Below are 19,496 nucleotides of genomic sequence, written 5' to 3' on the forward strand. Positions count from 1 at the left end.
TGTGAAACTTGAGCACAGAGCCAGGAGTATGACCAGAGCACAGTCATGTATGCCCCATCCCTGGTGTCCTCGAAAAAAAAATGGGAGAAATGGCACGATCTGAGGTTTTCGGTTAAAAGAATAAATTTGGAATAGGTTGAGGAAGGCAGATGAGTCTAAGATGACCAGACGAGAAGTAAAATTCTCCATGGAAGCTGTGTTTACACCTCATGGCCACCTTTGGAATATAAGCAAATTTGAGAAATATCACTAAAAGGTTTGGGTGGTCTATACATAAATGATGGCTGGGGGATCAGAACACATACACTGGGGAATAATCCTACCAGATGAGTGATCAACACCCTCAGAGTCATTCAAGGATGACTCTTAACAGGGACAAAGCCAAGAGAACAGTTGCAGCATGAAGCCTGAAGATAAGCTCCTGGGAGATTCAAAGATAAGTCACCATGTCCTCGGGCCCTCTGTTCAGCATCCCTAGCTGCACCATTTCACTTATTCCCAGCAATATTCAGAGTTGCTGTTACGGTGACACTTCACTAGCGTGTTTCAACAATGAGGTCCATTGCCTCTGTAAGTCTTTGGATTTGTAAACTCCCCAAGGTTGCCAAGCCAGCTATCAAGAAATTTCTGGTGGGGGGAGCTCAAATTATATTATCTTGAGGGCCTGGTCTTTGGTCTTCCATGTTCCCAAGTACCTGTAGTTTTCCCTAAACATTGCTTTTAACTGAAGCTCACACAAGAACCAACTTTATAAATGGCGTTGTGGCTGCATTGCGGTAGGTACCGTACTAAGACATGCATCCTAGGTCACCACTCCCAAAGCAGTTAGTACGAGGTGACCTTGAGCCTGGAAGGCTGTGGTGGAAATAGATGGTCCTAGGAGAGTTAATGGGGTGATGGATGGATGGAAAGGAAACCGGGAAAGGTAGGGAAGTGGAAATCTGATGATCATCATCGGATAGTAGGTTGATGCTTTTCAAATAAGTTAAAATATTTTTTGTAAATGAGATTCAAGACAAAAATACGAAAATAAGATAGGTTCCAAAGAACAGTTTACATATAAGACCGAGAGAGCAGAAAGGGCTGGCATTCCTTCTGGAGCTTTCAATCATACCATTTACTAAATATGTTATTTTCACATCACTTAACTGTGGAGAGGAATAGTGAGAAACAGAATGCCACCAGAAAAGCAAAGTGGATGACCAGGGTTCATAAAACCTGGGTGAAATGTGTTCACATGTATCCCAAGTGCAAAGATATGTTAACAGGAACATATATTTAACTAATTCTGCTTGGTACCAGTAACTACTTTGTTGAAAATGGGGGGAAATGAACGCAGTTTCTGACTGACCTGAGACTAACCAGTTCATAGATTTTCCCAGGAAATGGTAGTTTACTGGCTGGGAACAGAAAAACGTGAAAAGTGTTTTGCTACCTTTAATGTATGGCTGGAGGGAATTGATCCCAGTAATCTCTTAAAACTAACAAGCTTCAACTCTCTTGAAGGAATGCTGTATTCACTGAGGAAAAAATGTTGCGAGAAAAGTCTGAAATGATGGGAAAAGAGACAATAAGTGTAAAAGGAGGGCTTGAAATTTGGGTTCCTCTGAAAACAAAGCTTGAAACAACAAGATCTGGTGGTAACATGATATACTGGGAATGCGATCTGAGCAGGAAAAGAGTGATATCAGGGATGTGAACAAGGGAAATCCAAGTTAAGGAAGACTTAGCTAGCTGACTATACCATGGGCAACATGGTTCCAAGACTACCAGAAATTACCAAGGAATTTACTTTAATTTTCTTTCTTTTATATGGTCAATTACAACATGTATTCTGTGCCCTCTTCAAACAGAATCTGGAGTATTCATTTCTTTCTCAATATTCTGTTCATTGGTGTAAGCATCTAAATAACTGCTGGATAACAGAATTATTTGATCAAACTTATTTTTTACTTTAATGTTCAGTTGAGATTACTGAAAACTAGGTCTAAAGTGAAGTGTGTCTTGATTGGTACAAATAGAGAAGGGAGGTCTAGGGATGGAATTAGAGATTATAGTGTACCACATTCAGTTCCTAATAAAACAAATAAAGGACAGTGTCCCAAATAGACTATTGAAAAAGATATCCATCTCCATTTAATCTGTAAATTCAGCATTTTCTATATTTAATTAAAAATGAAAGAATGATCCTATACTTGGTCTTTTAAAGACATTCCAGGTTGGTTAAGGAAACAAACACTGCCTGTGAAATCATAACAACTTAATCATAAAAACCAGATTACTACATAAATTTCCAACAATGTCAGTGCTAAGAATTATTTCCCTGGATCTCACTAGTGTACATGATAGTCATATGAATACACCTGTGTGGATACATCGCTGGTATCTAATTTAGAGAATAGATATATAGAGATTAGATCACATAGCTGAGTGTGATCTCAACTTTTCTAGTCACTGCCCTGCCCCCCCACACCCAAAGACTTGTACTAATCCTTATAGATCCATGACTTTTCCTCCTACCCTCTCCCAGAGTCTTTTAAAATTTATTTTCCAGTACTAATGTAATGCACTTTAGAAAATCTTGAGTTAACCTTAATTGTTGTCATTTATCTTTTATATAGAGAACAAAGAAAATCTTATTAAAAGTGAATTTTTGTATTCTTTGAAAATGGTAATAAGAACATAATCATTGAGTCCCTCAATATACATTATATAAAGAATTTTGTTAGAATTTCCCTGTACAAATCAATACTCGAAGAAATAAATGACTTCTCTGAATGAGGATGAACTGGGACATTTCAAAGTATCAATCAGTGAATCAAAGATGAATTATAGCATCCTAAAACTAAAAATTATCTTGATGTAATCTAGTCAACACCATTACATTTTTTCCTATACCAGCCGATAACATTTTTAATTTTTTACATTATTATCGATTTATTTTTATTAGTGAAACACCATGAGGTACAGTTGTAGACTTACATACCTTTGTGCTTGGGTTTCAGTTATACAAGTATCAAGTACCCATCCCTCCACCAGTGCCCATTCTCCACCATCAAGGAACCCAGTGACCCTCCCATCCTCCATCTCCCCCACTCCGCCCTACCTCAGGGCATTCCCTTTTGCTTTTTCTTTGCTTTAGGGTGCTGTGGTTTGCAATGGAGGTCAATACCATTACATTTTCAAAGAAGAAAATAGGCCCCTAGATGTTCAAGACACTGCTAGTCTCCTGGGTTTCTTCCCAGCATGTACCCTGCTCCAAACACGCCCTTTGGAAATATACTAGGAAGGGAAACTGGATGTACCTTTCGTCACACTGACCTGAAAGACTCTTGCTGATTCTCAGCCAGATCAACTATTTCATTTGTTGCCTGATATTCACTTCCTGTCCTTTATATTTAAAAAAAATATTTGATTTGTTTCTGGATTATAAGATAAGATAAAGGCCCTCCCGTTGATCGTCTATTTGCTCGAGCGGGCCCAGTAACGTCTCCATTGGAGACTTTGTTGTTACTGTGTCTGGCATATCGAATACTCTCGGTAGCTTGCCAGGCTCTCCGAGAGGGGCGGAGGAATCGAACTCAGGTGGGCCATGTTGGCTGCTTGCAAGGCGAACGCCCTACCACTCTGCTATTGAAAACTAAATGCACTAATAAAAAAAAAGAAAATCAAACCTTTACACTCTGACATCAGAATTGTCCTTACAATAGGGGAAGTAAATGACTGAAATTGGTAGGGGAGTGTTGTTAGTTGGTTGTGGACTTTAGCTGGATATTTGACAGTGCGTGGAGTATGAATACACAGTTGCTGAGATATGGAAGTCTGTACTTGAAGCGAGTACAGTTTGTAAACTAGTCATCACAATTATATGTCCATATGAAATTTATCTACATATTCTTTGTGCCTCCCTTGCATTTATGTGTTATGTTTGCCTCTATACTGGCCTCAGAAATGCATCTGAGGGCACTCGGGAATTCAGTTGCGCGCCAAGTAGGGGGAGAGAAGTAGTAAATAATTGGAAGAGGAAGAAACATGAGTTGGAACTCACGAGATGTGTAAGAGGAATATATAGATATGTATGTGTGTAAATACACATATATATGTATAAATCTATATATGGGCTGGAGCGATAGCACAGTGGGTAAGACGTTTACCTTGCACGCGGCCTACCTGGGTTCGATTCCTCTGCTCCTCTCGGAGAGCCCAGCATGCTACTGAGAGTAACCCTCCCGCATGGCAAAGCCTAGCAAGCTACATGTGACGTATTCGACATTCTAAGAACAGAAACAACAAGTCTCACCATAGAGACGTTTCTGGTGCCCGCTCAAGCAAATCGGTGAACAATGGGAGGACAGTGTTACAGTGCTATGGTTAATTAAAACATTGTTTATGCAAAATATGAAAGAAACAAATAGCACAGCGGGTAGGGCGTTCGCCTTACAAGCGGCCAACATGGCCGACCCGAGTTCGATTCCTCCGCCCCTCTCGGAGAGCCCGGCAAGCTACCGAGAGTATTGGATATGCCAGACACAGTAACAACAAAGTCTCCAATGGAGACGTTACTGGGCCCGCTCGAGCAAATCGACGATCAACGGGAGGGCCTTTACCTTAAAGAAACAAATAAACATTCTATAAAGCTTATTACACCTATTAAATTAATATAACTTTAAATAGTGTTCAGAAATGAAGTTGAACAATTTTAAGGCTATAGAAAGATATTGACAATATATCAAGAAACACATGGATATTTGAGGAGCAAGAACACGTAACTGTTGTCCTTCCTTAAGATTATTATTTTTTGCTTTTATAGAATATGCTTACCCTGAGTTTTTTTAATAGCTTCAGTTTTTTAGAAAGCATCATAATAAATTATATTATTTAAAAAATAAAAAAGTTGGGTTTGTAAGTGGATTCTCTATGTTTGGAACCTGGGAAGTATTTTCCTATGTAAGCTACATTAAACATGATATTTATAACAGAAATACCATCTGCAGTATTATTCAAAATAGCCAGAAGAAACTATGTTATACCTACACAATAGAATACTACGCAGTTAGCAGGAAAATCACATCATGAAATTTGCTTATAAATGGATGTACAGGGAAGAATATCTTGCTCAATGAAATCAGTCGGAAGGAAAGGTGTATACTGATTGGACTACCCCTTTTTTTGGATATAAAAAAACAGAATATGAGACTAATACCCAAGGATAGCAGAAACAAAGTCCAGGAGAATTGGTCAATGGTTGGATGCTTGCCACAAGTGCTGAAGGCAGGCATTTGGAATAAAGAAAGGACCGCTATGACAAAGATATTTGGAAGTGATTACTCTGGGTGAGAACTGAGTGCTGAAAGTAGGTAAAGGAATAAATGTGATAACCTCTCAGTATCTGTATTACAATCCATAATGCCCAAAGGATGAGAGAGAGAGAGAGAGATAAAGAGAGAGAAAGAGGTGCCTACCATAGTTTAGAGACAGCAGGCTGTCAGGTGGGGTTTGAGGTTGGGAGGGGGAGTGGTGGGAGAGAAACTGGGGACATTAGCAATGGAACTGTATACTAGTGGAGGTTGAATGTTGAAATATCCTATGAATGAAACTGAATCATGAAAAGGTTTGTAATTTGTGTCTCCTGCAGATTCAATACAAAAACATGATATTTAGTTTCTACCACCATGAGTAACCTATGAGTTTTTGGAAATTTATTTTTATCACCTTGGCTGGGCTCATTACATGGGTGCCTGTGTGGTAAATTTTTTTTTATTTTATGCGGACTTAAGAGAAAAACTAATGGGCTTGGGACTTATGGTGGAAGGGGAGAAGAGCACAAAAAACCCTGTTGACCACAGCTCAGCAGGGTCAGCTAACTTGCGTGATGCCAGACCTCCTTCACTGATTTCCTCTTTTTAATGTGGAAAAATGAAAAGACTTTTCAGGCTGCCAAGGGGTTGTCCCCTCCAGTTTACACTATTTTTTTTCGATCAGAATTGTTTACAGATATTTGAAAAATTTGGAGCTAATTTGTTCTCATATATTTCCCCTACATGGTGTCAGTGGGCATTGATCCAGGAAGGCCAGCATGAAAAAGTTGAGGTGTATGTCTTAACCACCAATGCCAACACTAATGTAAATATGGAACTCAAAGTACAATAGTTAAACTTCAAAATGTGTTTGTCAAGGAAATCGGTGGGAATGCATGGAGAAATGGGTCATTTGTTGGTGGAGGGATGCAGACACTGGTGGTGTAATTAAAATTGGAATATTGTATGAGAAAACTCCATTTTAAATGACTTTGAAAATCAAAATTGCCTAATTTTAAATAAAAGAGAAGTCAACTTACGTCTATATTTCAAGAAATCTTGTCTTAGCAAATTTTGGCAGGGAGACCATAGTTGGTAGAGAGAGGGAGAAAGAAAGGGAGAATTGACAGTTGGGAAGGGAAGCCTGGATATCATGGAAGAGATGAAAGCTGATCTTAGAAGATTTGGAGCCATCAGAGTTTAGAGAGTTAAATGGTGAGACCATTGCAGTTTAGATAGTTAAATAGAGAGATTGGTTTCAGTCATCAGCAGTGTATACATAGAGAGAGTTCAAAGACCTCACAGATATTCACGCTATATTAACTAACAAGGGGAGCGTTTTTTCCCTGAAGCACTGTGTAAGGATAATATATTGCCAGGAAGAATGATAAGAAGTTGGTTCTCTTTTTCAACAGATTAATATATTAGAGATGAAAACTTTTGTACAAAGGAATCTATTATCTTGTCCTGTTGCTCTGTTTTCTTGTCATCATTCCATTCTCCCCCACAAACCTACCTAATCAGGGCTCTCGACATTTCTCAGCAGTGTCACCACATAGCCCCAGAGCATGTGTTAACTGCTGGTAGCTCACAGCCCTCATGTTTGCCCCCCATCCAAGCCAGAGCCATCCTTCTGAAACCAAGGATATTTGCTGAAAGCCCGTTCTTCCTTGAAGTGGCAGTCATGATTTACCTCTTCTTAATCAGGCTGGAGCGATAGCACAGCAGGTAGGGTGTCTGCCTTGCTTGCAGCCAACATGGCCGACCCGAGTTCGATTCCTCCGCCCCTCTCGGAGAGCCCGGCAAGCTACCGAGAGTATTCGATATGCCAGACACAGTAACAGTAACAACAATCATTGCGTTTACAAATTTAGATGAATGTCCCTATAGTAGTGACAGGGATTTTCCAAACTAAGAAAAGCATAAACATTTCCCTTTCCTCCAAGAAATTTGGGCTAGTTATTTTCTATCTACTGCTAATAATATGTGGTAATAAGGAAATTATTATTGTGTGGATATGGTCAATGGTACTGAATCCTTTTCGGAATCCAGCTTGTTCACATGGTTGTCCTTCATCTAGTGTTCTGCTAATCCTATTCAGGATGACTCGAGTGAATAGTTTGTAGATGACAGACAATAGGCAGATTGGGCGATGGTTGCCAATGTCGTGGATATCTCCTTTCTTGTATAGTAGTACAGTCTTGCTGGTTTTCCATTGGGATGGAACCTTGCATTCAGACAGGTAGCGTGTGAAGAGTCGAGCTAATGTATTGATGAGTACTGATGGTAAGTTCTTCAGGTGTTCAGGTCTGATCTTGTCTGGGCCAGGTGCTTTTTGTTTCTTTACCGACGAGATGGCATGTTGGATTTCGGAAGGGAGAACATTGGGAACGACATATCCATCATGTGGTATGTGGTATGTGGGCAAGTGGATGTGGCTATTAAAGCGATCTGAGTAGAAGTCATGAATAATCTTCTCCATTGCCCTTCTGGAAGATGTGATAGATCCATCATGATGTCGGAGGGCAGTCATCTTGGTTTTGTAGTTGGTGAAGGACAGGCGGGCATTACGAATGTTTTTCCCAGCTTCTGCTGCATCTACCAGTACTGCTGCTCTCCTGTTTTTGAGGTCATCCTTGATGGCTTTTCTGCACTGTTTTGCCAGTTCGGACGTTTGCTTGTGGTTGCCTGAGGCACGTGCCAAGCCACGTTGGCGAATAAGTTCAAGAGTGTTCGAAGAAAGACGGTTTTTTGTGGTTATCTCTCTCTTGGAATTCCTTGCACAATCATGGAGGTGCTGAATCATTCGATCGTATTCCTCATCAATGTTGTCAATGACGGCATCTTCCCATGTTGCTGCAACAGAGCCAAAGAGTTCCCAGTTGGTGGTTGTTCTGGGAGTCCTCTTCTTAAACCTTGCATTCTTTTCTCCTCGTTCTGTGAGGTAGAATTTTGCATGAAGAAGACGGTGGTCTGATCCCGTTTGGAATTTTGGGACAACAGCAACATCAGTTAGGCAAAACCGCTGATTGAATATGATGTGGTCTATTTCATTGTGGAACCGTCCATCGGGAGACTCCCATGTCCAACGTTTAGATTCAGCCTTTTGGAATTGTGAGTTACCATGGAAGGTTTTGGTTGACATGATGAACTCAGACAGTCTGTCACCCTGTTCGTTCCATTCTAGGCCATGGGTTCCGATGTGGAGTTCATCGACTGATCTTCTTGGTCCTATCTTGGCATTAAAATCACCGACAATGATCTTGTAGAAGGTGTGATCTTCTTTATAGAATTTCTCCAGCTCCATGTAGAATTTCTCAGTTTCTTTTTCACCATAACTGGATGTTGGTGCATAGACAACAAAGATAGAAACTGCCGGTAGTGAGCCACATTTATTCAAGTGTAATCGTCCGATTCGGGTAGTTAGGCATTCAAATGAATCAATGCTTGTGACTAAGTTTGTGTTGACAAGGATACCGACACCACCGACACCTCTTTTATCACATGTTCCAAGGAACAGTTCTTCTCCAGTGTCGAAAACAGCATGATGGGATTGATGTCTTCTCGTTTCGGTCAGACCAATGATGTCGTACTTGATCTTTCGTGCTTGTACCATAAGGTCTTCAATGGATGCAGCAGATGCCAGCGTACGAGCATTAAAAGTACAGACAATCATTTTTGTTTTTCTGCGTTTTGGCAGCCTATGTCTGCCTTGGTGTTTTATCAGCTTCTCCTTCCATATCCTTCTCGACTCTGCATAATCAGGGTTAGGGAAATGAGATCCATTTATTACTGGATTTGGCATATCAATTTGGTCTATTTGGCATAGACCACGGATAGCTTGCCAGGCTCTGCCGTGTGGGTTGGATATTTAAGGATATTTAAGGTATCCTGAAAATTTAGAGAAAATTAAATAAATAGTCGCGCGACCGCGAATGCGGCCTCGTGCTCCCGGGAGCTTGTTGTGATAATCTTTGGATCCTGGCCTTTGTTGGGGTTACACGGCAGTTGGAGGGTGTAACTGTCTAGCTACTGACAGGTCCAGTCCCAAACCGTGCAGGCTTAGAGATCTCAGCCCCGGGTCCCACACACCTGGGTTCCTCTGCCAGTTCGGTTATGTCTGAGGCTTATCCAAGTGTGTGGAGAGTGGCTCCAGTAAGGCCTTGGTTGGGGCCTGGAAGTCTTCAGCTGTTGGGCCCTGGCGAGGATAGTCAGACACAGGGTAGGAGACTCTGCCTTGTGCTCTCCCGGGAGCTTGTTGTGATAATCTTTGGATCCTGGCCTTTGTTGGGGTTACACGGCAGTTGGAGGGTGTCACTGTCTAGCTACTGACAGGTCCAGTCCCAAACCGTGCAGGCTTAGAGATCTCAGCCCCGGGTCTCACACACCTGGGTTCCTCTGCCAGTTCGGTTATGTCTGAGGCTTATCCAAGTGTGTGGAGAGTGGCTCCAGTAAGGCCTTGGTTGGGGCCTGGAAGTCTTCAGCTGTTGGGCCCTGGCGAGGATAGTCAGACACAGGGTAGGAGACTCTGCCTTGTGCTCTCCCGGGAGCTTGTACAAACTAAGGGTGTACAAACTCAATACATCAGGATCCTTCGTGAGCTCTATTGCGGATTCACTACCAAGATCTCACCATTCTACAAAGAAGTAATCATCCATATCAAGAGAGGGGTTCGGCAGGGTGATACCATTTCACCAAAACTCTTCAGTACCACCCTCGAGAACATCATGCGACGACTAGAATGGGAAAACATGGGAGTGAAAATAGATGGTCGGCAACTACACCACCTCCGCTTTGCTGATGACATCGTTCTAATAACACCAAACATCAGCCAAGCGACACAATGCTGGCGGACTTTGACCGTGAGTGTGGAAAGGTCGGACTACAGCTGAATCTTACGAAGACAATGTTTATGAGAAACAGCCTTGTTCTTGACGCTCCATTCGCTCTCAACGGAACCACCATCTCCGAATGCAACAGTTATATATACTTAGGTCGAGAAATCAACATGATGAATGACCTGGCACCTGAGTTACGCAGGAGGAAGAGAGCGGCTTGGAATGCCTTCAAGAGCATTGAAGAAATAACTAAAAGGACAAAGAACCTCCAGCTACGAGCACATCTCTTTGATTCCACTATTCTTCCTGCATTAACATATGCCTCAGAGACCTGGACCCTACGAAAACAGGATGAGAACACTATTCGGGTCTCTCAAAGAGGAATCGAAAGAACTATGCTTGGAATATCACGATTCACTCAAATGAGAGATAGAATCCGGAGTTCTGATCTTCGTCAATGCTCAAGAATCAGGGACGCTGTCTCATTTGCCAAGACATCAAAAATCAGATGGGCTGGACACGTAATGAGGTTTACAGACAACCGCTGGACTGGAGCCATTACTGATTAGATTCCACGAGACATCAAAAGATCACGTGGACGCCCACCTATAAGATGGTCAGACTTCTTCGTCAAGACCCTAAATGATCGGTTTGAGGCTCTACATGTTCCTAAAACGAACAGATACCATTGGGCTACGCTAGCACGCAACCAGGATGAATGGAGACGTTACTGGCACCCGCTCGAATAAATCGATGAATAACGGGGATTAAGTGATTAATAAGGAAATAGAACTGAAGTAAAAACAAGTAAATTTGTCAATTTGGTGCCATGACTAGTCAGTCTGAGTATAAGTATATATTTCTAGAAAAAAAAAAGCAGAAGAAAAGGAGTTGGTTTTTAGCAAAGAATGCCAAATCTCTGCCAAGAAATCCTTTGAAAATAAAAATTGTGACTATGGACTGAACATAATTGCCACTCAATGCCTCTTTTGTAGACCACAACACCCAAAAGGATAGAGAGAACAAAAGGGAATGCCTTGCCACACAGGGAGGGTGGGATGAGGGTATAGGTGTGGAAGGGATACTGGAATCTATAGTGGTGGAAAATGGGTACGGGGTAGGGATGGGCATTTGATCATTGTATAATCGAATCCCAAGAACAAAAATTTGTAAATGTACAACTGTACCTCATGGTGTTTCAGTAATAAAAATTTAAAAAAATAATATAAAAATTGTTTTGTCTGCCAGAGATCAGCTGATGGGAACCTCTGTGAAGGCAAAAGATTAAATTGGTTGACTTTTATTTTTCCTTGAGTATATTAATTTGTTTTTGGAGTCAATTTATATGACAGTTCATTAAGACACAGAAATTTTCAGCACTTCTCTTGTTTAAAAGTATAGTGATACACAATATCTCTATCTCACATTATTTTTATTTCTGATAGTTTGACACAAAATATACGTCAAAATCATAGATAAATGTAAGTTATTTAAATACTGTTCTGATTATTTAAAATTACATTATAGAATTACTAGAATTTCATAAATTTTAGGATTATGCAGAATCAACGTTCATGTATCATATATACACTCACTACTGAAAGGCCTACTCTGTCATTCACCATTGTTCAGTTTTTCCACTTTGATTACACCTTTCCATCTGGTAATTAAATAGTCTCATGGTTCTAAAGTTTGTTTTTATTGCTTTGAAAAGATCAAAACTATGCAATTTTCAACATTGGATGAAACTAGAGGAAATCATGCATGTAAAGGTAGCCTTAAGGAAAGGAACAGATACAGAGAGATTTTTCTCATATGTGGGATGTAAAGACACACAGCAAGGTAGCAACAAAGGTTCAAGGCCAATGTAAGGGGAGAACTGATCCACACAATTGAGTCAGGGGATTGGGAAGGAGGGATTCTGGGGGTTTGGGGGAGAGGGAGGGGTTAATTTTTGAGAGAATGAGGAGTGTCATGTTGGAATTATGTGTATGAGAAACCATTGTTAATTGAATTATAAATCATAGAATATAAATATTGTTTTAGACGTTTGTCTGTCTCATTTTATCCTTTTAATTTGTTTTCTCCATATACCACATATGCATGATCTTGTATGATGCCTATCTTTCTCTGCCTGGTTTATGTCACTTAATATAATATCCTCATGTGATCCAATTTTATACAGATAATACGATTTCACTTCATACAACTGAGTAGTATTCCATTGATTTACCCCCTTTCATTTTCAAAATTTGTGGTTTTAAAGATAGAAATATTGGTTTAAACAATGCTCTGTTGGTTTAAAATTTTTAGTTTAGTGAAGCAAAATAAATTTTACTGAAAAACACTTAGAAACTTGTTAAACCGGTGTAGGGTGGAATGGAATATATGTTCAAGAGAGAACACTCGTTTAACAAAGCAAGCAAAGAGAGACATAGAGAAAGGAAGCAAGGTATTTCTTCAAGGGAGAACACAAGCTTGAGGACCAAGCTGACTCTGGTAGTTTAGGAGTAAGAACTTGGAGTGGTATGAAATTAACTTGTGCACTTTAGGGGATAACCTGAGTGAAACTATTACAAGTACGTTCAGGAGCATGATAAACTGGAGTCTGCACTTGGAGGGAGGAGGGTAGAGAGTTCTTTGGGGAGATCCGGACTATTGAGAACAGTAATATTATAACATTAATGATAGTATCTTACTGTGGGATTCCAAAAAAATCTTTCACAGTGGCGTCAGAAATGATAACATTCTTAGGTATTTGGATTTCCTGTGGAAACAACGGGAAAGCAGAATTTATGCTCTGGATGCCTCCAACTGAAACAAGGTCAACAAGTCATGAATGAAAAATTACAAGTTAGATGGATCATGGATTCTGATCCCAGTGGAAGGCTAGCTTTCGGGTGTACAATTTCTACTGATGGCCTGATGTAGATTCTGATCCTGGGATACGTAACAGAAAGGAGGTAGTGACAGGTATTCTCAGAAATGAAGCCTCTGAGACAGAATTCGTTCATGCCAACTTATAGGTTATCAATGTTTGCTCATGGCTGCTACCATTATAACATGCCATTCAATGGTTTTTTGGTTTCAATTTACTGTGTCAATGTAAAGATGAAGTTTCTAAATGGAAGGTAAAAATCTGAGGCCCTCAAGATGATGAATTATGGGGATGCGGGGGGAAGCTTGATCTATAGTACAGCAGGTAGAGCATTTGCCTTGCACACGACCTACCCAGGTTAGATTCCCAGCATCCTGTATGGTCCCCCCAAGCACCGTGAGGAGTAATTCCTGAGTGCAGAGCCAGGAGTAACCCCTGTGCATCGGCAGGTGTGACCCAAAAATGCAAAAAAAGAAAAAGATGATGAATTACCTTTAGATATTTTGAAGTCAAGTAGAAACAGCCAGAAAGTTCCCCAGAAAAGAGTTCACCTGGGTCGAACACATCATCACCTCTAACATGAGAGCATACAGAAAATAAGGTTTCCATTTTATGCCAAGTTAAAGCAAGCCAGACATGATCTTGGAAATTTTTTCCAAGGAAAACATGGCTATAGGAAGGATAAGGTGACAACTGAGTCTTAGAGGTCAAATATAGAAGAGAAGCGAGGGTCAAAATGTAGGAGGTACATTGGCAACCAGGAATATTTAGAAAAGCATTTTTTAAAAAAGAAAATGTAATGAGACATCAATTAAGAACTTTGTAAATGTTTAAGAACAGGGATATACCTCAGTGAAAGAGCATTGGCCTTCCATTGTATGATGATCTGGGATTGATCCTTAGCATTGCAAACAGCATTATTTTTTTAATTTTTAATTTCTTTCTTTCTTTCTTTCTTTCTTGCTTGCTTGCTTTTTTGTCTTTTGGGTCGCACCTGGCTATGTATAGGGGTATTTTTAATTTTTAAAAAAACTCATAAATTTACCTATTTACCTGTCGTTTAAAAGGAAATCTAAAATATTTCAGATTAAATATATGTGAAGAAGAATAAAATTCACAGGAACTATTTAGCGTTCTTAATGATACAGCAGTCAGAATTTTGAGTTTAATTGTATGGGTATTGCATAAATAATTTTCCCCATTATGTGGGCTCTCTTTTTATCATGGTCACCATTTTTTCTGAGTTGCAGAAACTTCTTAGTTTAATGTAGTCTCATTTGTTTATCTTCACTTCCTCTTCCTTGGTCAGTGGTGTTTCATTCTAGAAGTTTCCCTTAGCTTTAATGTCATGCAGGGATCTTCCCACATTTTTCTCCATATATCTTAAGAATTCAGGTATGATATTGAGGTCTTTAATACATTTGATCTGACTTTGTGCCTGGCACTATAAAGAGGTCTGAGTTCATTTTTTTTTTTTTTGCATGATGCTGTCCAGTTTTCCCAGTACCAGTTGCTGAAGAGAGTTCCTAGCTCAACTTCATATTTCTTGAGCCTTTATGAAGGTAAGGTAAAGGTAAAGGCCCTCCCATTGTTCGTCGATTTGCTCGTGCGGGCCCAGTAACGTCTCCATTGAAGACTTTGTTGTTACCGTATTTGGCATATGGAATACATATTGGGGAGCTTGCCAGACTGTGCCATGCGGGCGAGATACTCTCGGTAGCTTGCCAGGCTCTCCGAGACTGGCAGAGGAATCGAACTCGGGTCGGCCATGTTGGCTGCAATTTGCTTGAGCGGGCCCAGTAACGTCTCTATCATGAGACTTGTTGTTACCGTGTTTGGTATATCGAATACATCTAATGGGCTGGAGCTATAGCACAGCGAGTAGGTTGTTTGCCTTGCACGCAGCCAACATGTTCGATGCGAGTTCGATTTCTCCGCCCCTCTCGGAAAGCCGGCAAGCTTAGAGAGTATCTAGCCCTCACGGCAGAGCCTGGCAAGCTACCTGTGATGTATTTGAACCTTTATGAAAGATTAGGTAATAATAATCTGAGGGCCAGCGTCAGGATATTTAACTATATTCCATTGATCTGAGGCCTGTCCTTATCTGAATATCATGGTAATTTGATTACTACAACTTTGTAGTTGGGTTTGAAGTTGGGGAAGGTGTTCCCTTCTTCTTTTTACCAAAGATTGCTTTAGCTCTTCTTGGGAGTTTATTGTTGTGTATGACTTTCAAGAGTGTTTAATCTATTTATTTGAAAAATATTATGGGTATCCTTATAGAAAGTGCATTAAATCTTTATAGAGCTTTGGGGCATATTGCCATTTTGACAGTGTTAAACCTCTCAATCCATGAGCATGGGATGTGATTCCATTTCCTCATATACTCTCTTATTTCGTAAAGTAGAGCTTTGTAGGTTTTTTTTTTTTTGGTATAGATCCTGAACATTTTTAGTTGATTCTAATATACTCGATTTTCTGAGGTATTATTGTGAATGGGATTGTTTATCTCTATCTCTTTTTTCTCTTTCATTATTAATATATGGGAAAGCCATGGCTTACCAGATATTGATTTTGTAATACGCTACTTTACTAAACAAATCTATTGTTCCCAGGAGCTTTTTTGTAGATTCTTTGGGATTTTCTAAATATAGTATCATGTCATCTCCAAATAGTAAAAGCTTGAGTTCTTCCTTTTTTATCTGGATGCCCTTGATATTTTTTTTACCGAAATCATATGGCAAATACTTCAATTACTATGTTGAATAGGAGTGGTGAGAGTGGGTAACTTGTTTTGTGCCTGATTGTATTTTGGAATTCTAGTTCATTGATTTCTGCTCCAAGCCTTCAGGTTTTCCCCGTTGAGAATAATGCTTGCTGTGGGTTTGTGGTAATTTGCTTTGACCATATTGAGGAAAGTAATTTCAACTCCCATTTTGTTGAGAGTTTTTCATCATGAATGGGTGCTGGATCTCATCAAATGCTTTATCTACATCTATTGATATGATTATATGACTTTTATCTTTATTTTATTGAGATGGTGTATTCTGTTGATTGACTAGAGAATGTTAAGCCATCCTTGCATCCCCAAGCTAAACCTCCTTGGTCATAGTGTGTGATCTTTTGTTGAGTTTCTGGATTCTCTTTGCTGATATTTTCTTGAGAATCTGTGTATCTGTATTCATCAAGGAAATAAGTCTGTAATTTTCTTTTTTTTTGTGGTGTCTCTGTCTGATTTGAGTACTAGGGTGATCTTTGCCTCATAGAAACTATTTGGGAGTATTTATGATTCTTCAATTTCCTGGAAAATCTTGAAAAATGTTGGCAGCATTTCCTCTTTAAAGGTTTGAAATATTTCACTATTGAATCCATCCATCTGGGCCAGGGATTCTGTTTGGGGGGATACTTTTTCCATCATTTCAATTTCCTTGGAAGTGATAGGTTCAAGTATTCCAAATCTTCTTGGTTCAGCCTTGGGAGGTAATTGGAATCCAAAAATTTATCAATTTATTCAAGATTCTCTCATTTCCTGCTGTAAAGATTCTCAATATAATCTCTGATGATCCTATGGATTTCTGTAGTTTCTATTAGGATATGCCCTTTTGCATTTCTGATTTGATTTGTTAGAATTCTTTCTCTTTGTTTCTTTGAGAGGCTTCTCGTGGTTTATTGATCTTATTTATTTTCTCAAAGAACCAGTATTTGCTCTTATTGGTCTTTTGGATTGTATTTTGGGATTCTAGCTCATTGATATCTGGTAAAATTTTTATTATTTCCTTCCTCCAGCCTAGTTTGGACTACTTTTGTTGGTCATTTTCCAAAATCTTCAGCTCTAATTTATTCATGCAGGTCCTTTCTTTCTTCCTGATGAATTCTGGCAGAGCTAGACTCTTTCCTCTTAACACTGCTTTTGCTGTGTCCCACAGGTTCTGGTAGCTCGTGTCCTCATTCTCATTTGTTTCTGGAAACTTTTTATTTCCCCTTTGATTTCTTCTCTAAGCCAACAGTTGTTCATTACTTCCCTTAAAAAAATATTTCCTTGCTGAGCTTTAGTCTGTTTGATCTATTGAGAAGTGACAAAGTAGTGTTGAAATCTCCAACTAGTATTGTGTTGCTCTCAATGTTTTTCTTTAAGTCTATTAGAAGTTATTTTTAAGTATTTTGCTGATCTCTCATTAGGAGCACCTACAGTGAGGAGGGTGAGTTCTTTCTGATGTACAGATCCCATGATCATGAAGAAATGACCTTCACTGTCTCTTATAACCTATAGCCTGAAGTCCATATGGTCTGATACTAGTATGTCCACTCCAGCTTTGTGGAGGTGTTCTTTTCTTTCTTGAAGAATTGTTTTCTAGCCTTTGACTTTGAGCCCATGGTTGCTTTGATTGTTCAGAAGTGTTTCTTCAGGCAGCAGAATGTTGGGTTCAGTTTTCTAATTCATCTTCCCATTCTGTGCCTCTGAATTGGCACATTTAGTCCACTGACATTGAGGAGATTGTTGTGATGGGGATTCGTCCTATCTTTATGTAGAATTTTTGTACTTGTGTGGATTTTCTTAGCTTAAAGTCGCCCTGTTAATTCTTCTTGCAACAAAAATATGGATCACTTTACAAGTTTGCATGTCATCTCTGTGCAAGTTCCATGCTAATCTCTCTATCATTTCAATTTTAGTATATATGTTACCAAACATAGTAGGAGTTAATTTTTCCATATTTTTCTCTTCTTATTACTTTGAGTGTTATCCTTACTCACTCCTATGGCAGACAGTGATTCAAAATCAAGGAATGTATTTCAAAGCAGCTTGAATAGATAGATTTAGAACTTTAATGTCCCAGAAAGAAAAATATGGTTTTTACCATATTATCTTTTACCATACCCAAGGCATCAGTTTTACAAAATAATTCTTTTGGAAGATGGTATATGAGTATTCTTTAATGCCCTTCCCTGAAACCTTCATTAAGACCATTAAACTAGAGCCTTTTGCTGTTCTCACCTCAGTCCCGTGTACATCTCCAGGAAAGGTGGATAGTGTTGTCTGTAATTTGGCCATCTTGAATGTAAGTAGGATTTTTCTCCTGAAGGAAGAGGTGAGGAGAATATTGATGATTTCATTCCACCTTATTACAAGTACAACTTGAATGGAAGGTGAGACTCATGAGGCTCCTGTAAAGGACAGAAAAAGGGGTCTCAGTGAAGTTTAATGGCCAACACACATTAACAACACAGATGACCCAAAGTAGCCTGTGTGCATCTTTGTGTATAGTGAGTTTCATATCTACTGAGAGTGATTCTCAGTCACGACACACAGGCAAAACAGCCCTGTATTTAAAAATCTAGTTCTCTAAGCAGAGTGGGTTCTCTGAGGTGATTGAACAAGTGTATAGTAATTTATTACTAAGCACATAAGTACTTTTCGATCTAAAATTAATTCCAAATCTGTCTAAAACAACAGTCTCCTGATCCCTCACCTGACTTTCCTCACCGGGGCCCCTTGGACGGGGAGGGGTGAATTTCCCTCACTGCCCTGAGTAGAGCCCCGGCAGCTGAAGACCTCTGCAACCAGCCATAGGTACGCTTAAGACCACTCTGCCCAAGCTTGAAGGAGACTCATGCATGAAGGAAGTGGAAGCAGAACCTGTGTAAACACACAAAAAATAAAAGACTGGCGGTCAGGCCGTTTCCCCACTCCACGGAGGTTGATGGCGATGGTCAGGAGATGGAAGGAAACGGGGGTCAGGCTGGTTGGTAGTGGAGCAGCAGGTTATTACATGGAAGAGATGTATGTCATAGAAGCCTCAGGAATCCTCAAGCACGTGCAGGCACTGAGATCCAGGAAGATCCCCTTATATGGATCATAGAACCTCTAAAAGGGGCATTACAGTGATGTCATCAAAAGGAGTTACAGAAAGAACATTGAGGCAGCAAACCATATATTGTTTCTTTACATCCACATTGTTTCCTTACATCAGCAGGCCAGTAGTAATACTGGCCTCAGGAAAAAAGATACAAAGCCAAACTGAAACCTTCCACAAGCACTTTCAAAAGCTGCAACCACCTTGATTTGCATCCCAAAGACCAGCCTGGCTATAGCTAGGAATCTACATCCCAAAGATCAGTCCTGGCTAGCACCTGAGATCTGCAGATCTAAGACCAGCTAGTTTTCTGAAAGAAAAGGAAAACTGTCTCAGTATACTGAAATCATTTACTGAAGGCAGTTTGAAGGGGAGAAAGCAGTTTCATCCAAGCTAGTCAGGACACACAGGAAAACAGCTTCTAGGAGGTCTTTCTCCTCTCCTTGTCCAACCAACATATAAGCATATATAATATTAATCATTTTGTATGGTCACAGTAAGAAATACTTTGAGCTTGTAGAATTGCTCTACTAGGGCCATCTTGATCTCAGACTGCAGTGCTCAGGCAAGATATCTTTCCTATTCCTAGCAGCAGGGCCCTAGTGTTTTCATTACTTTTTGATCATGACAT

At 39.9% G+C, this 19,496-nt stretch overlaps 1 pseudogene; it reads right to left on the minus strand.

Moving 5' to 3' along the window:
- Positions 1–17,604: 17,604 nt before the first annotated feature.
- On the minus strand, positions 17,605–17,703 carry LOC130022985 (uncharacterized; annotated as a pseudogene).
- Between the last annotated feature and the right edge of the window lie 1,793 nt (positions 17,704–19,496).

The sequence above is a fragment of the Sorex fumeus genome, unplaced genomic scaffold (assembly GCF_029834395.1).
Source record: "Sorex fumeus unplaced genomic scaffold, SorFum_2.1 ptg000021l, whole genome shotgun sequence".
In the NCBI taxonomy this organism is placed as follows: Eukaryota; Metazoa; Chordata; class Mammalia; order Eulipotyphla; family Soricidae; genus Sorex; species Sorex fumeus.